This window comes from Cololabis saira, chromosome 13 (assembly GCF_033807715.1).
Source record: "Cololabis saira isolate AMF1-May2022 chromosome 13, fColSai1.1, whole genome shotgun sequence".
Taxonomy (NCBI): domain Eukaryota; kingdom Metazoa; phylum Chordata; class Actinopteri; order Beloniformes; family Belonidae; genus Cololabis; species Cololabis saira.
Genome location: NC_084599.1, coordinates 3,457,899 through 3,470,355, shown reverse-complemented (window position 1 = coordinate 3,470,355; position 12,457 = coordinate 3,457,899). Strand labels below are relative to the sequence as shown.

Genomic DNA, 12,457 nt, shown 5'->3' with positions numbered 1-12,457 from the left:
TTGGGGTGGCTTTGGATTCATGACCAGAGTGGGATTGAGCCCCTGACCTCAACCACAGGGCAGACACTAACCACAATGTTAGTGAGCTTGTTAAGTTTGACTACAAGATCATTTATTAAATTCCCTTAATTATTTTCCAGGTGAAATGAAAGACCTGAGTGCCTGGTCCCACTTGCCTGTGGAAGAGAAGGCATGGTATAATGAAGAGGCAGCTGCTCTAAAGCAGGGGTTCTTAACCTTTCTGACCTTGGGGCCCAATTTTTTCAGTACAGAGTGGCCCGGGGCCCATTAAATATTTGAGAAAATTTACTCAAGCGAAGGTCCAGAACATCATAATATATATATATATATATATTAAATATTTGAGAAAATTTACTCAAGCGAAGGTCCAGAACATCATAATATATATATATATATATATATATATATATATATATATATATATATATATATATATATATATATGTGTGTGTGTGTGTGTGTGTGTGTGTGTGTGTGTGTGTGTGTGTGTGTGTGTGTGTGTGTGTGTGTGTGTGTGTGTGTGTGTGTGTGTGTGTGTGTGTGTGTGTGTGTGTGTGTATATATTCAAGTAGCCTCATAGTTGTATCAACATCTGCATCTAAATGTTATATTAAAAAAAGTACATATTTGCCAATTAACATGTTTAACTTGAATTAAACATATTTTTTTCTCTTAAAATTAAAGTAGATTTTATTTTATTTTTCAAATGCCATCTTATTTTATTTCTCTACCAGCAGTTTGAATTTCCCCTTTTCTTTGTTAATTGTCTCAACACATTTTTATACTAAATTAATATAAACACATCTTAACAATTTAACAGTTTTGCAGTTTTTCTTTCTTCCCCTTAATCTTATGCCTCCACTTACTGTCGTTCAGTGAGAGAACTGAGCTCTAATTTCTCCTGTCAGGACTTTAAATCTGGGCTGGATGGTGTCAGGTTCTCATGCACATGTGAAGGTGCTCATTGATGAGCCTGGAACGATATTTAGTCTTAATTATGTTCATTGTGGAGAAAGCTGCTTCACAGCTGTATCTGGACCCAGACATGGGCAGGATGTTTTAATATGGTCAGTTTATTTTCTGTGACTTCAGTTCAGACTTGAGTGAATATGTTTGATGAAAAACTTTGTGTTTTGTTTCAGTGGCGTTTCACTTTCGCACGTTGAACGCCACGGTCTCTGAACGTATGAGACACTGGTTTTGTCCCAGTGGGAAGACTGAACAGGATGAATTTGTCCATTCCGGGTTGCATATTTAAAAATACAGCGAGGACAAAACTTAGTTTGATTTTACTTTAAGTTATTTACATTAATAAATTGTCAGGACTCAGTGTGTCGGGTTCATCGGAGCCTGATCAGCTGCGACGGGCACAGCCCGCACCGCAGCTCCGCAGCTCTCTGGTCGCGCTGCAGCAGTTACTTTCCGATGCTTTTTCGAAAGCCCGAACAGTCCAGTCCAGCAGACACGACAGCCCACGCATCTACATCTACCATCCTTCAGCAGTAACGACGGAGCCGCCCGAGCGGCACCGGCCTCCCCGGCCGCGGGGACGCGTCGGGATAAATGAACACGCCGCACTCTCTCGCTCTGGGCGCAGACTGAAGTAATCGATCCCTGATCCTGGCGGATCTAAACCTACTCTGTGCAAAATGAAGGATTTTCTCTGTAAATACACACCATTTATCTTACTATTACACGTACAGCTAGCTGAGTGTCTTCTCCTCATTTGGTTGGGAGTTGCTATGCAGTCCCGCGGCCCCCGCGGCCCACTGGTACAAAACTGAATTCTTTTGGCGGCCCACTAGATGGCGCTCGCGGCCCAAGTGTGGGCCGCGGCCCTATGGTTAAGAATCACTGCTCTAAAGGCTGCAAGAAGTGCAGAAGCCCTCAGTCCTGAGATGAGGGAACTAAAGATCTCCAGGCATTTAACTCAAATCAAGAGAGAGGTTTGTCAGAGCTACTGTATTTCTTCAAGGTGACCATGCAGTTGTATTAAGGGCTCGTACACATGGTACCTCATATTTCCTCATATTCAAGGGGTTTTGGAGAGAAATAACACTCCTGTCACTTTAGTGCAGAAGAGAGGCGCTTCTATGTCCAAGTCATTGATGCTCATTATTGCGCCAAGGAAGACGATTATGCTTCTGAAACGGTCAAATAGGTTTTCTACATGTATTTTCACTAATAAACAACATTTTCGTGTCATGTCACAGCTGCACAGTTCATGATGGTATAAGATGTTTAGTACTAACCTATGGGTCACTTTGATTTGTTAGTTGTCCATGCAACATTCTTTCTAAGACCCAGTAATATGTTTTGTTTTTGTTATCCTCCCTATTCTTTCCACAGATGACCATGTTGGAGACGCTAGGGGTGGAAGTCGTCACACTGGCGTTCAACCGCTTCAGTATGGACCCAAAAGTAAAAGTGCAGCATATTGCTAGCAGGAAGGCGGAACCATTTCTTAATGATGCCTCTATCAGAGCGTTTGGGATTTTCTTTGCTGGTAATGTCTTTAGAAGAATGCATCGCTGTATTTTCATGCTAAGCATACAATATAGACTGAATTGGTGACATGTAAGCAGTTTCATGACATTTCTCAAGTGTTTAGAGTAACACTTACTTTAATTTCAGCCTTTTTATTGGGTTACTGTGCAGTGCTTAAAGTCATAAGTGATAACGTTGTGTCAATTAGAGTTGTCAACTAGACCAAATTGCGTTTAGCTTGGATGCACAGAAAACTAAATGGATTTTAAATTGTATATGTATACCGCAGTGACTGGCTTGGTGTACAAACTAAACTAGATTTGTATTTTTTTTAATTTTTTTTTTGATGATGATGATGATAATTCTACATACATACATGACAATGTGGATTATGTAAAGTAATTTGTTCATATAGCTAATATAGTTTGTGCTCTAGCTTATTGAATTAATATAATTTTTGTCAATATGTTTAGACACGTCATCTGCAGCCACTGCAGCATCATCTAGAGAAGATGAAAAAAAGACTTGATGAAGAAGGTGCAAGAACTCTTCAACAAGAAATATAGTAAGGCTATTTTTGGTATCATCAGATGCAATTAAAATTTCAAAAGATCACACATTCGTTTTAGAATATACACCTCAATTAGTACTGTGCCAGGTACTGTTCAACCTTAGTCTAGCCTAGTTCCAATGTACAGTCTTGCATAGTTGTTCAACTTCTTAGCAAATGGTCTGATCATATGGTCCTATGGGATGTTTTAAATTCTGTTTTTGATTGTTATTTTATTCTTCTTGTAAAGCACCATGTGTTGCATTCCTAATGTATGAATGGTGCTATATAAATAAATAAAGTTTGAGTTAAGTACACTGAGCTTTGGTCCTCTGGTGCATCTCTGGACAATGAGATTTGAGGGGAAGCACAACGTTTTCAAGAAAATAGTTTGTGATACTCATAACTTCAAGAATGTGTTGAAAACTTTGGCTGAGAGACACCAAGACATGATGGCATTCCATCTGTCCTCACCACGATTTTTCAAGCCACCTGTACAGACTTCAAAAGTGGAGTCTGTCTTTGTTGAGTCATTGCCTACTGATACACATGCATTAGTGTCTGGCCCAAGCTGTCATCCCACCCTGCCTGAAATCTGCCCCAATCATTCCGATCCCCCAAAGATCACCCACTACAACCCTCAATGACTTCCGCCCTGTAGCACTCACCCCAGTCATCAACAAGTGCTTTGAGAAACTGGTTTTAAAGCACATCAAAGCCTGTCTCCCCCCCACCCTGGACTCACACCAGTTTGCATACCGGGCAAACAGATCTACGGAAGACGCCATAAACACAGCACTCCACTCCGAGTCACCTGGAGAAACAGGGGAGCTACGTGAGGATGCTCTTCGTCGACTTCAGCTCAGCCTTCAACACTATAATACCGGACATTCTAATCCCCAAGCTATGCACCCTGGGGATCCCACCACCCACCTGCTCCTGGATCAAAGACTTTTTGGTGAACCGACCCCAGCGCGTGAAGCTCGGTCCTCACCTCTCCTCCCGCACTCTCAGCACTGGCTCTCCTCAGGGCTGTGTGCTGAGCCCACTTCTGTACTCCCACTCTCAGTACTGGCTCTCCTCAGGGCAGTGTGCTGGGCCCACTACTGTACTCCCTCTCTCAGTACTGGCTCTCCTCAGGGCTGTGTGCTGAGCCCACTACTGTACTCCCTCTCTCAGCACTGGCTCTCCTCAGGGCTGTGTGGTGAGCCCACTTCTGTACTCCCACTCTCAGTACTGGCTCTCCTCAGGGCTGTGTGCTGGGCCCACTACTGTACTCCCTCTCTCAGTACTGGCTCTCCTCAGGGCGGTGTGCTGGGCCCACTACTGTACTCCCTCTCTCAGTACTGGCTCTCCTCAGGGCTGTGTGCTGAGCCCACTACTGTACTCGCACTCTCAGCACTGGCTCTCCTCAGGGCGGTGTGCTGGGCCCACTACTGTACTCGCACTCTCAGCACTGGCTCTCCTCAGGGCTGTGTGCTGAGCCCACTACTGTACTCGCTCTACACATCGGACTGCAGCCCCGCCCACCCAGAGAACGTCATTGTCAAGTTTGCCGATGACACAACGGTGGTGGGGCTGATCACAGGGGGAAACGAGGCGGCCTACAGAGATGAGGTCCTTAAACTTGGTGAGTGGTGCGCACTGAACAACCTGGCACTGAACACCACCAAAACCAAGGAACTCATCCTGGATTTCAGGCGGAACCGAGCCGCCCCCGCCCCCCTGCACATCAACGGTGATTGTGTGGAGCAAGTGCAGTCCTTCAAGTTCCTGGGCGTCCACATCACTGCAGACCTCTCCTGGTCTGTCAACACCACTGCACTGGTTAAGAAGGCTCAGCAGCGGCTGCACTTCCTGAGGGTGCTCAGGAAGGAGAACTTGAACACACAGCTGCTGGTGGCCTTCTATCGGTCCACCATAGAGAGCCTGCTGACCCACGCCGTGACAGTGTGGCACTCCAGCTGCACGGAAGCAGACAGGAAGAGGCTGCAGAGAGTGGCAAACACAGCACGGAAGATCATGGGCTGCCCTCTGCCCTCCCTGTCTGACATCTACAGCTCCCGCTGCCTCAACAGGGCCAGGAACATTTTAAAAGACAACACCCACCCCGGTTTCCACCTTTTCGACCTGTTGCCCTCTGGGAGGCGCTTCAGGTCCTTACGAACCCGTACAAAAAGATTCATGGACAGCTTCTTCCCCTCATACTGTGCAATATTTTCTATTTTCTACCTTCTATCCACAATGTCCCAATATTCTCTCCTATCTATGTGCAATAATCTCCCATCATTTCAAGGGCAATATTATTCTTCCATCCATTTAAGTGCAGTATCCCCCCACCCATTCATGTATATTTTTATCCTCCCATTCACTCTTTTTTTTATATAGTATATATATATATATATATATATATATATATGTTTCCTTGTTTACATTGTCTTTGCATGTGTGCACTTTGAAGGATCTGCTGCCTAATTTCACTGTCCCTGTACAATGATAATAAAGGCTTTCTATTCTATTCTATTATTATCCAGCATCACAGACAGCAGCACTGTATATGGCACCAAACAGGCAACCATTCAAGGCACGGCCTTTGTGGTTGGCATGTTTGTTTGCACTGGCTCATATGCTGCACTGCCTGTGTTCAAAGAGATCAGAAGTGATGTCTTCTTTCTACTGAAAGACTATGAGACCTGAGGGGTATTCCAGGAAGCGGGTTTAGTGAAAATCCTGAGATGATGGAAATCCGGAGTTTTCAGTTCCAGAAAGCGAGTTAACTCAAACTCTGAGTCAGTTACTATGGCAACTGAACCTCTGAACCTAACCTGCTGACTAGCAGGTTTACTTCAATAAAGCCTGAGTTTCTATCCGTCTCCTCCCTCAGTGGCGTCAATTCAGCCAATGGGCCATTACGCAATACACATCCGTTTTCTGCACCACGGACAGCAAGAGAGAGCAGGAAAGGCGTATCTGACAAACGCAACGTATTTTATTCACTATGTCAGTGCAACAATATCACAGGAACATCCGAGTTTAACTTCAAACAGTTAAAGTCCAAATGCAAAAAGGAGAGGGAGGGAGCAGAAGACAGAAAGAGAGAGAGAGTAAAAAAAGAAGTCAAATATTTCGCTTAAAGGAATTGTGACATGAAAAACACATTTTTCTTGATTTTTTGTGTTTTGTTGGGTGTCTTGACATCAATTACACCCAAAAAAAACTAACTTTTAACATTCAGTGTATTGTGTGCTTTCTGGGAGTTTCCGCATAATTATGCAAAAACGGCGCATCTGGTTGGGTGGAGGACCTATACGTATAGGTCCGCTAAATCACCGCCCCCTCCACCCAGCTCCCTGCCCATCACCTATCCACCCGATACCCACGTTGTCATTTCATTGAATATGCGCATTATCAATGATATCATGCCATATCTTTAGGCCAGTATGTCCCTACTGGCCTACCAGTATGTTCTGGCAGATTGATATCACCCATTTTTAAGGCTGACATAATGTTATTGTATGTGCTGTCACGTGACCGGTCATAGGTCCAAACATGGCCGACATTATGATTGTATTCTTTATGATTTATTAATACTTTTAACAAAGTTTCGACAGTTAAACCTTTTTTGCGGAAATTAAATGCATTTTCTTAACATTTCCAGCAATAATTTGACATTGTTCTTTCTATATAGAAGGCCTAAATATTTTATGTAGTTAATATGGACCTCAAGCCAATAAGCTTATATGGGCTTAAATCCTCTGAGCAGACCTTGAATTGAAAGATGTTATTTTATTTTATGCAAACGGTTACAGTACAGACCCATTTGAGCCACAGACCTGTGGTTTGATGATTGAATATGTTGTTGTCATTGGACAATTCCATGCTGTATTGATGTGGTACCATTAGGAAAGAGAACAGGCAAACATTGATCAAAATAACACTGGTGGTCCCCGGACCATTGGTTGAGAACCACTGCACTAGCACATTTACTGTTAGCTATTCAGTGGACTGAAATAACATGCCAATTTACTTTACCATTCAGTTTGAAGATGGCAGAGAGAGAGACACTCACTGCAGAGCCATGCATAGGTAAGTCGGCTTAAAACATAAAACAAGCAAAGTCTAGATGCTATTGAATGGGGGTGCCTGCTGTGTGTACTGTACTGGGGCTTCACAGTACTGGACAAAACATCATTACCTCACTTTTTAAGCCAAATATCTCTAGCACTACACAAATGGGTGTGTAGCAACAGTGGAGAATTAAAGCATAACGTGTTTTTGTTTGTTTTTTGTTTTGTTTTTTTAACTTGCGGTGTTTCGGTGCTGACCAACTCAGCCTTGTTGGATGCGCTTAGACTGAACTTGTCTGGCGGAATCCCTGGGTAAAGTATACATTTAAATGACTCACTAGTAGTGTAAAAAAACTCACATTAGAGAAATGTGAGTTCCACTCTCAAATAAAAGTGTATTTTGACCATGTCTTTTGTTATAACAAAATGTAGTAATGGGCTTGATATCAAATTTCCATTGATTACTTAAGTTATAAGTCATATGGAGCTATACAGATTCATGATTAACTTCCCTTTTCCTTTTGAACCAAGGAAAACGAACGGTGATATCCGAAGGGGCCAAAGAGATCCTCAAGGCGTTCTACGAAAAGGGAATGAACCATGTTGGCTCACCCCTGATCAGAGAGGCTTCAACAAAATTGCTGTTAAGCAATAATGTCATAGAGGTTTGTTTTATGGCTATTAAGTTAACAAATGCCAAATGTTGCACCAGTGCTTGCAATAATGTAACGTTGCAAAAACCTGTCCGTGTTGATTAGCTGTTTGATCGTGTTTGATTATTTTGAAACGTGGTTTTGTACCATGTTTAAACGTATGTGCTCATTGTTTTCATGTAATGCGACGTGTGTGGTAGCATCCACGTTAATAATATGGCTAACAGTTTCATTCGGATGTAAGTTTTTTCAGGTGTTTACATGACAACTTTTAATCGGATTGAACGTTAATTCCGAATGAAAAGGGGAATAAATGGTCCATGTAAACGCAGCCAGTGAAAAGTTTGCAGACAAACACCAGACCTCAGAACTTAGTACAGTGTTGATTGTGTTATGTGTAGAACGCGACCCCCAATCAACCATTTGAATGCAAATGCGGCCTTTCAGCTTTGCAGCCTACTTGTCTGGCAGGTTTTTCTCCTTGTTGAAAACCTTTAGTTTTTAGTAATTGTGACAACGACAACACTTCTTGCCTGCACAAAATGTAATTCCTATAAACTGGCTAATTGAGTTATTGAGTTTGACCATTGACATAATTAACTACATTTCTGTGGTGTGAGACTTAGTTCAGAAGTATGTCTGCTTTGTTTATCAACTGTTGCCTGTATTGTCACATCATATGGACCCATTTGGTTCCATTTGTACACTCTGAGTTAGATTAACATTGGTTTTACTATATAAACAATATAAATTGGGGGTCTCAGAGATAGAAATGCCATTAAATGCGGGGGACGTGGACTACTGCAGGGGTTCTTAACCTTTCTGACCTTGGGGCCCAATTTTTTCAGAACAGAGTGGCCCGGGGCCCGTTAAATATTAACACTGTATAGCAGGGGTATTCAACTTTAAGAGGTCCATTTAGAGAAAATTTACTCAAGCGAAGGTCCAGAACATCAAATAACATCATAATATATATATATATATATATATATATATATATATATATATATATATATATATATTCAAGTAGCCTATATATATTCAAAGAGCTGGAGGAAGTGTCTGGGGTGAGGGAAGTCTGGGCATCCCTGCTGAGGCTGCTGCCCCCGCGACCCGGTAACGGATAAAGCGGAGAAGATGAGTGAGTGAGTGAGTGAGTATATATATTCAAGTAGCCTCATAGTTGTATCAACATCTGCATCTGACTGTTATATTAAAAAAGTACATATTTGCCCATTAACATGTGTAACTTCAATTACACATTTTTTCTCTTAAAAATAAAATAGATTTTATTTTATTTTTCAAATGCTATCTTATTTTATTTCTCTACCAGCAGTTTGAATTTCCCCTTTTCTTTGTTAATTGTCTCAACACATTTTTATAATAAATTAATATAAACACATCTTAACAATTGAACAGTTTTGCAGTTTTTCTTTCTTCCCCTTAATCTTATGCCCCCACTTTCTGTCGTTCAGTGAGAGAACTGAGCTCTAATTTTTCCTGCCAGGACTTAAATCTGGGCTGGATGGTGTCAGGTTCTCATACACATGTGAAGGTGCTCATTGATGAGCCCGGAACGATATTTAGTTTTAATTATGTTCATTGTGGAGAAAGCTGCTTCACAGCTGTATCTGGACCCAAACATGTCTTAAACATGTCTCTGGCCGCTGCAGCCGTGTCACTTTCCGATGCTTTTGAGAAAGCCCGAACAACAGTCCAGTCCAGCAGACACATCAGCCCACACATCTACATGTACAATCCTTCAGCAGTAAACGACGGAGCCCGCAAGCCCGAGCGGCACCGACCTCCCCGGCCGCGGGGACGCGTCAGGATAAATGATCACCCCGCGCGCGCGCGCGCGTGCTCGCTCGCTCGCTCGCGCTGGGCGCAGACCCAAGTAATCGATCCCTGATCCTGGCGGATCTAAACCTACCTACTCATTACTGCAAAATGAATGATTTTCTCTATAAATACACACAATTTCTCTTACTATTACACGTACAGCTAGCTGAGTGTCTTCTCCTCATTTGGTTGGGAGTTGCTATGCAGTCCCGCGGCCCCCGCGGCCCACACGTACAAAAAAATTTTTTCCGCGGCCCACTAGATGGCGCTCGCGGCCCAAGTGTGGGCCGCGGCCCTATGGTTAAGAATCACTGGACTACTGCATGTAAAACTAAAAATGTTAATTTGGGGTACTGCACATGAAAAAGTTTGTTGTAAGTAACATGTTTTAACCTGAATGCCCTTGGCCTTATTACATTTCAGCCAGCACCAGTGCATGGTGAAGTAGCAACTACATCTGTGCAAAGTTTGACCAGAGATGTTGGCTGCCAGACTGACCCCATTTCCATTAGAACAATGGGCACTCAATTAGGAGTACGGACACTAAGGACACAATTTAGGAGCAAATGTAATTTGACTACTTTATTTGCAATTGCTGTGGAACAGTTGCATGGATATAGTTATTATAAAGGTTATGTTATGCTGCTAATTTGCTATGTACTGTACACTGCAACAACTACCCTTTCAAAAAAACATACAGGTTACCTCCTCCTAAACGTTATATCCTGTACATGTGTCCCACTAGGTATACAGACAGACATTCCACCAGAAGCTTCTCAATTTTTACCAAGTACCGGGTCGACGCCAATGAAGCCACCAGCGAAAAGACCTCGTTTGGAACTGGAAGAGGAGGAGGAGGACATTTTTGCCCCAATCCCTGGTGCTTCTGCAATGGAAGTCGACGATGACGAGTCTAGCTTCGACCTACAACAGTCTCAGTCTTCTCAGGCTGCAGTAGATGATGATGACCCTAGCTACAACCCTGCAGATTCTCTGGCTGAAATGTCTACGACACTTTGTGAGTAACACAAAGCTACTTGTGTAACCAGTTGACTTTTTCTTTCTGATCAATCTAGCTCATAAAGATATACATCTAAAAGAAACTGATTCACTGGCATAAAAACACATTTTTAAAATTGTACAACCATAGATTTTTACATAGAAAATAGATAATACGGGGGAAATAGTGTAGTCATGACATTACCATCATGGTCCACCAAAGAGGGTCCATTCTTTCCTGCCACATTAACATTTTGGCCTGGCATCGAAATTAAAAAAAAAAAACTTCTAAATCCTGACTGTTTTGTGAAATATCTGCATGTTTCTGTATCAGTGATGCCCAATATTTCATGTTAAGGACCCCAGAAACTATAAGTAATTAGCCATGGACCCCTATCTGAAGATATGTTGTTCCAGGGACCTCCCCAGAAGCTAAGCTTTGAGTTGAAAACGATCTGAAAGAATATATATTCAAAGATTTGTGTCACATTTTTCCGATTTTCAAAAAAATAGCAGATCTACAAGCTTGTAGCGCGCCACTTGGGCCATGAGCTTGGAGACCTGTTATTTTTCAAAAGCGGTGCATTGGTGGGTGGTTGCCTGTGTAAAATATAGACTGTTGAAGTTGAAGCTTGACAGAATAAAATAGTACTATTTACTTATGCTAACTTAAATGTTAAATGGTACTACTTGTTATTGTGTACATGGTAGTTGAAGGCCTTCCACACCACAAGGAGAAGAAATATATAATATATCGTAGCTGCCTTATGGAGCTGTTCAAGGAGTGTCCTCGGTGCCAGCGTCCCTCTCAAGTTTCCTCAAAGACTAGTGGGACCATGTTAATTGTGGAGCAGACATGCACATACTGCGCCCTGGAGGAGCCAGCCGATGATAAGAAGCATGCCAGCTGGTAACATACAGCTCTCCTCTGCCATATACATCGCTGGAGAGTCCTTTTCTAAATTCGAAAGGGTAAATACAACTAGCTATGCACACACTTGAGTATGTGTGTGTAAAGACAAAAATGATTATTTGTGCACAAGCACAATACTGTGATTAGGCTGTATTTTCATCTTTGTGTGTATTATATCACATTATGTCTTCTAACAGGTCTTCAATGAAATGAACGTGGCGATTCACAAATACCGCACATTCCGCCGGCATACCAAAACCTATGTTGAGCCAGCCATTGTTTACGCATGGAAACAGTCACAGAATGACTTGCTCGCACAGTGCCAGTCTTCACCTAATGGCATCATAGCCGGTGGTGACATGCGTGCAGACTCTCCAGGTGAATCCTTTGCAATGTATCTAATGTCATATGGTCTAATTGGATATTGTAGAGTAGATGGCATAATATGTACATACAAAAAGTAATATAATGTTTTTAATTATCTGTACAAAGGCCACTCAGCAAAATATGGAAGCTACACGATGATGAACTTGGCTGTAGACAAGGTGATCGATGTCCAACTGGTACAGGTTAGTACAAACTGCATGTGTGGATGCGTGCATATTATACACACACACACACACACACACACACATATATGTGTGTATGTATATATACAATAGGATGTATTATAGGGATGTATTTACTGACTGCCCTTTGTTCTTGCACAGGCTATGCTGGTGATTTGATGGATCTCATTTTTGAGAAAGTTGTAGAGGACCCAGCTCCATACACCACAGAGCTGATGGAGATCCCAGTACCTGAGGATGTGTGTGCCGAGTACGAAAGACCAGACAGAGAGGATGTCATCGCCAGATATGTGTCACGCTTCAATTCAGAGCGCGACGTCTGAATCCGACGTACTGGCCATCCTCATCGGGATAGT

At 42.5% G+C, this 12,457-nt stretch overlaps 1 long non-coding RNA gene across 1 annotated transcript; it reads left to right on the top strand.

Moving 5' to 3' along the window:
- Nucleotides 1–11,492: 11,492 nt before the first annotated feature.
- LOC133457665 (uncharacterized) lies at nucleotides 11,493–12,081 on the top strand. The gene is made up of 3 exons (XR_009783893.1): nucleotides 11,493–11,591; nucleotides 11,730–11,910; nucleotides 12,025–12,081. It is a non-coding gene; the product is annotated as an uncharacterized LOC133457665 (long non-coding RNA).
- The last annotated feature ends 376 nt before the right edge of the window (nucleotides 12,082–12,457 follow it).